Raw genomic sequence first — 6,164 nt, forward strand, 5'->3', positions numbered from 1 at the left:
AAGAGGCTGCCACAGATTATTCCAAAGCAACTTGCGCCAACCTTTTACTAGACAAAAGAGACTTCCCTGACTCTTAACAAATATGCATATCCGATAAATTTTGATACAGAAGTTTCACAGATTTAAAAATTGGACATAGTTATGTCTGTCAGTAGATCCTTTTTATATGTTTTATTATATACAGTACAATGTTTTTTAATCTAATTCCCAAGATATTGCAAATCACTGTATTTCTACTCTAAGGACTTTCAATTGAAAGAATCCCCACAGAGTTCACAACAAATTGTATTATCTAGATAAAAAAATAAAAATTCTCAATGCTAATCCATACAGTAAATTCCAATGAAAACTGCCAGACTGCCAGAATCCAAAATCCACTGGTGACCAATCAAATCGGTACTCTTTCATAAAAAAAAAAGACAGACCATACCTGGAAATTTTAAACAAAAAATCAATGGGTTCCTGTTAAAATTTACCCCCTTCATGACCAGGCCACTTTTTGCGATATGGCACTGCGTTACTTTAACCACTTTCCGACCGGCGCACAACGAAATTGCCGCCCTGCCATCGCGTTCACACCACCGGCGGCGCGCACGCGTGCTGGTCGGGACCCCCGTGAGTCCGGTCACAGGTCCCGCGGACTCAATCATTGATTGATTGATTCCGCGGGCCTAACCGTGATTGTCTCACGGGGAGGCTGAACGGGGAAATGCGGAAGTAAACAGCATCTCCCCGTTCTGCCTAGCAACAAGCGACACTGATCTCTGCTCCCTGTGATTGGAGCAGAGATCAGTGTTCACTAACACACAGCCACACCCCCCACAGTTAGTAACATGCCCGTAGGACACACTTAACCCCTACACTGCCACCCCTTGGTTGACCCCTTCACTGCCAGCGTCATTTACACAGGTAGGGATGAGCTGAACACCCCCCGATTCGGTTTGCACCAGAACTGTCGAATGGACCGAAAATTCGTACGAACTTTAGAACCCCATTGAAGTCTATGGGATTTGAACGTTCAAAATAAAAAGTGCTAATTTTAATGGCTAATATGCAAGATACTGTCCTAAAAAGGGTTTGGGGACCTGGCTCCTGCCCCAGGGGACATGGGTCAATGCCTAAAATGTTTTTAAAAATGGCCGTTTTGGCGGGAGCACTGATTTTAATGACGATTAAAGTGAAAAAAGTGAAATATTCCTTTAAATATAGTGCCTGGGGGTGTCTATAGTATGCCTGTGAAGTGCCATGTGTTTCCTGTGTTTAGAACAGTCCCTGCACAAAATGACATTTAACAGAAATAACGTCATTTAAAACTGCTTGCTGTTTTAATGTTATATCTGGTTCCGGCAATATGGATGAAAATCATTGAGAAAAATGGCATGGGTAGCCCCCCCTGCCCATTACCAGCCCCTTTGGGTCTTGTACGGATATTAAGGGGAACCCCGTACCCAGGCCCTATATACTCAGAACAGCAGTATACAGGCGGTGCAAACAAGACAGTGACTGAGTAGGTTTGTTGTGTTAAGTAGAATCTGTTTGTAATTTTCAACTGGTACATTTTTAAAGTGTAGCTCCAGTCAAAAAATGGAAAACATAGGGAAGGGTTGTCACCCCTGTATAATTTGTTTTGCCGTCCGTCTTTTTTCATCTCACTTCCTGTTGTCTCCTTCCGTTTGCAAGTAGGAGACGTTTGTAAGTTGGATGTTTGAAAGTAGGGGCCTGCCCTATATTCTCTGCAGAAATGGCGGAACAAGGTGTTGGTGTCGCTACAACATTGTAAGCCCTCAAAGCGACTCTTGGTGGGCACTGGAGCTCCCTGCTGTGAGCGATTATATCAAGAATTGTAATTACATGTCATTGTTGAACAGTGGTAAAAAAATTGACCTTTGGTGGTTGTGGTGCTGGTGCCACAACACTATAAGTCCTCACAGTTACTCTGGGTGGGCACAGGAACAGACCCTCCTGTGAAATATTATATCAAGAATTGTAATTACATGCCCCTGTTAAACAGGGGCAGAAAAATTGGGCTACTGGCACTGGTGCTGGTGCCACGACACTGCAACCTCTCCCATATACTCTAGTTGTTGTGCAGGAATGAGCCCTGCTGCAAAGCATTGCATCAAAAATTGTAATTAAACGCCCCTGTTAAACAGGGGCAGAAAAATTGGGCTGCTGGCACTGGTGCTGGTGCCATGACACTGCAACCTCTCCCATATACTCTACTTAAGGTGCAGGAATGAGCCCTGCAGCAAAGCATTGCATCAAAAATTGTAATTAAACGCCCCTGTTAAACAGAGGCAGAAAAATTGGGCTGCTGGCACTGGTTCTGGTGCCACGACACTGCAACCTCTCCCATATACTCTACTTAAGGTGCAGGAATGAGCCCTGCTGCAAAGCATTGCATCAAAAATTGTAATCAAACACCCCTGTTAAACAGAGGCAGAAAAATTGGGCTGCTGGCACTGGTGCTGGTGCCACGACACTGCAACCTCTCCCATATACTCTACTTAAGGTGCAGGAATGAGCCCTGCTGCAAAGCATTGCATCAAAAATTGTAATTAAATGCCCCTGTTAAACAGGGGCAGAAAAATTGGGCTGGTGGCATCACCCAGAACCAAAAATGTTCTCCCAACATATCAGCGGAGGAGGAAGAGGATAGACAATCAACATAACAGGACAGTCACTCAGCATCAGCATAGGCAGTCTTGAAGGGATGTGATATTTCAAAAAAAATTATTCGGTTACATTAGCTTCAGGTGCTTGGTAGCTGTGGGTGATCCAAGACTAATTCAGCTTGATGAAGGTCAGTCGATCAACTGAGTCGGTGGACAGGTGCACCCTGTGATCGGTAACAAAGCCACCAGCAGCACTGAAGGTGCGTTCCGAAAAAACGCTGGATGCAGGACAGGCCAGTAGCTCAATTGCATACTGTGCAAGCTCTGGCCAGTGATCCATCCTCAAGACCCAGTAAACCAGAGGATTTTCGGTGGGAAAGGTGTCCAAGTCTGACCTTGCCCCTAGGTATTCCTGCACCATGTAAATCAGATGCTGGCGATGGTTGCTGGAACCGATCATACCTTGGGGCTGCAGACTAAAAAATTGTCTGAACGCATCGGTCAGACGGCCACCTTCTCCACCACTCCTGACCGATGCCTCAGCAACACGTTGTCCAGGACTAGGAGTTTGTAACCTCCCAGTCTCTGGGAACGCGTTGCACAGACCGTTCTGCAAGGCCTCCCAGAGATGTCTCATCCTCTGCTCCCTCTGCGATGGCAAGATAAGGTCGGCAACCTTACCCTTGTACCGTGGATCAAGGAGAGTGGCCAGCCAGTAATGGTCCCTCTCCTTGATCCGAAGAATACGAGGATCCTTCCGCAGGCTTTGCAGGATCAGGGAGGCCATGCAGCGTAGGTTAGCTGAGGCATTCGGTCCAGAGTCCTTTGGGTCACTAAGGACAACATGATCCGCAGCTACCGCCTCCCAGCCACGTACAAGTCCACGGATTTCTTGGGACTGTAAATCATCCCTACAAGACTGCTGCTGTTGCTGATGCTGAGTGCCAGCCTCCACCTCCATGCTGACACAATCATCCTCCTCCTCCTCCTCCTCCTCCTTATCCTCTTCCTGTGTGATTGGTGGCACAGCAGAAACACTGTCTGGATAAAGGGGGCCTTGAGAGGCAAGGAAGTCCTCCTCTTCCTGCCTCTGTTCTGCCTCAAGTGCCCTGTCCATTATTCCATGCAGCGTATGCTCCAACAGGTAGACAAGAGGTACAGTGTCACTGATGCATTCACTGTCACTGCTCACCATCCTTGTGGCCTCCTCAAATGGTGACAGGACAGTGCATGCATCCCTGATCATGCCCCACTGTCGTGGTGAGAAAAAAACGAGCTCCCCTGACCCTGTCCTGGTGCCATAGTCGCACAGGTACTCATTGATGGCCCTCTGCTGTGTGTGCAGCCACTGCAGCCAATGTTGAGTTCCACCTGGTGGGCATGTCATATATAAGGCAGTTCTTGGGCAGGTTCAACTCCTTTGGAGCTCAGCCAGCCGAGCACAGATCGGCGGAAATGCACACAGATTTTCCTGGCCTGCTTCAGGACATCCAGTAAGCCCGGGTACCTGCCCAAGAACCGCTGCACCACCAGGTTAAGGACGTGAGCCACACAGGGCACATGGGTCAGTTGTCCCTGTCGGAGGGAGGAAAGGAGGTTGGTTCAATTGTCGCAAACCACCATTCCTGGCTTAAGCTGGCATGGTGTCAACCACCTCTCGGCCTGCTCCTGCAGAGCTGACAAAACATTTACCCCAGTGTGGCTCCTGTCCCCCAAACAAACCAGCGCAAGCATGGCATGGCATTGTTTTGCCTGCGTACTTGCGTAGCCCCTGGAACGCCTACAGAGCACCGCTGGTTCTGAGGACAGAGCACTGGAAAGGCCATGGAGGAAGAAGAAGATGAGTGGGTGGAGGAGAGAGGTGTGTCACAACCAATAGTAGCATTTTGGAGGCGTGGTGGCGGAACAACCTCCAACACTACTGCACCTTGTCCTGCATCCTTCCCAGCTGCCAGAAGAGTGACCCAATGGGCCGTGAAAGACAGGTAACGTCCCTGTCCATGCCTGCTGGACCATGAGTCCACCTGAAGACGATGAAGATGATGAAGATGAAGATGAAGATGATGAAGATGAAGAAGATGAAGATGATGAAGATGAAGATGAAGATGATGAAGATGAAGATGATGAAGATGAAGATGAAGATGATGAAGATGAAGATGATGAAGATGAAGATGATGAAGATGAAGATGAAGATGAAGATGAAGATGAAGATGAAGATGAAGATGAAGATGAAGATGAAGATGAAGATGAAGATGAAGATGAAAATGAAGATAAAGATGAAGAAGATGAAGAGACTAATTGAAATAGGACATTTTCATAAATTACTAAATGGTAGATATTAAAGGGATTGTAAAGCAACATTTTTTATTTTTTTTAAATAACAAACATGTTATACTTACCTCCACTGTGCAGCTTGTTTTGCACAGAGTGGCCCCGAACCTGCTCTTCTGGGGTCCCTCGGCGGCTGTCTCTGCTTCCTCCCGCAGGTGCTTCTCACATTCATGCGAGCTCCCTCGCATTGGTGAGAAGCACCTGCGGGCGCGCTCCCGTGATACAGCCGGTGGCTATAGCCGCTCGCTGTATCACAAGGCCCCACCCCCCCGGCGCGCTGCGTCATTGGATGTGATTGACAGCAGTGCGAGCCAATGGCTGCGCTGCTTTCAATCCATCCACTCCAGCCAATCAGCGGCCAGGCTGAGCGGCGAAGAGGACGGCGGGGGCGAGCGCGGGATTTTCGAGGGGTCAGGTAAGTAAAACGGGGGGACTGGGGGCGCCGGCAGTGTCAGATGTTTTTTCACCTTAATGCATAGAATGCATTAACCACTTGCCGACCGCCGCACGACGATGTACGTCGACAGAATGGCACGGGCAGGCATAAGGGCTTACATGTACGTCCTTGCCTGCCCGCCGGTCGGGGGCCCGATCGGGCCCCCGCCCGGTGCCTGCGGCGGTCGGTATTCGTTCGGGAGCGATCGCGGACGAGGGGACGGCCATTCATTCATGGCCACCCCCTCGCGATCGCTCCCGACGAATGAAAATGTCCCGTGACATCACTTCCTCTCCTGTAATGTAAACACAGGAGAGGAAGTGATGTATTCTCTCCTCCGTGTCGGTATTTTTCGTTCCGGCACCGAGGAGAGAGGTTTGGTGAGTTGCACCAACACACCACACATACAGTAGAACATGCCAGGCACACTCACACCCCCCCCCTTTACCCCCCGATCACCCCCCAATTACCCCTGCCCCCCCAGTCACAGTGACACCAATTGCTTTTTTTTTTTTTTTTTTTTTTGCATTGGTGTCATTTGTGACTGTAATAAGTTATTTTTTTATAGTTTCAGGGCACCCGCCATTTATTACCTAATAAAGGTTTAACCCCCTGATCACCCGGCGGGTGTCATTTGTGACTGTAATAACTGTTAGGGCAGTTAGGGTTAGCCCCCTTTAGTTCTAAGGTACCCCCCTAACCCCCCCAATAAAGGTTTAACCCCGTGATCACCCCCCGTCGCCAGTGTCACTAAGGCTGGGTTCACATTGCAGCGGTTTATG

Source organism: Lithobates pipiens, unplaced genomic scaffold (genome assembly GCF_037356315.1).
Source record: "Lithobates pipiens isolate NorthernLeopardFrog02 unplaced genomic scaffold, aLitPip1_a1.2 Scaffold_18, whole genome shotgun sequence".
NCBI classification, from domain to species: Eukaryota; Metazoa; Chordata; class Amphibia; order Anura; family Ranidae; genus Lithobates; species Lithobates pipiens.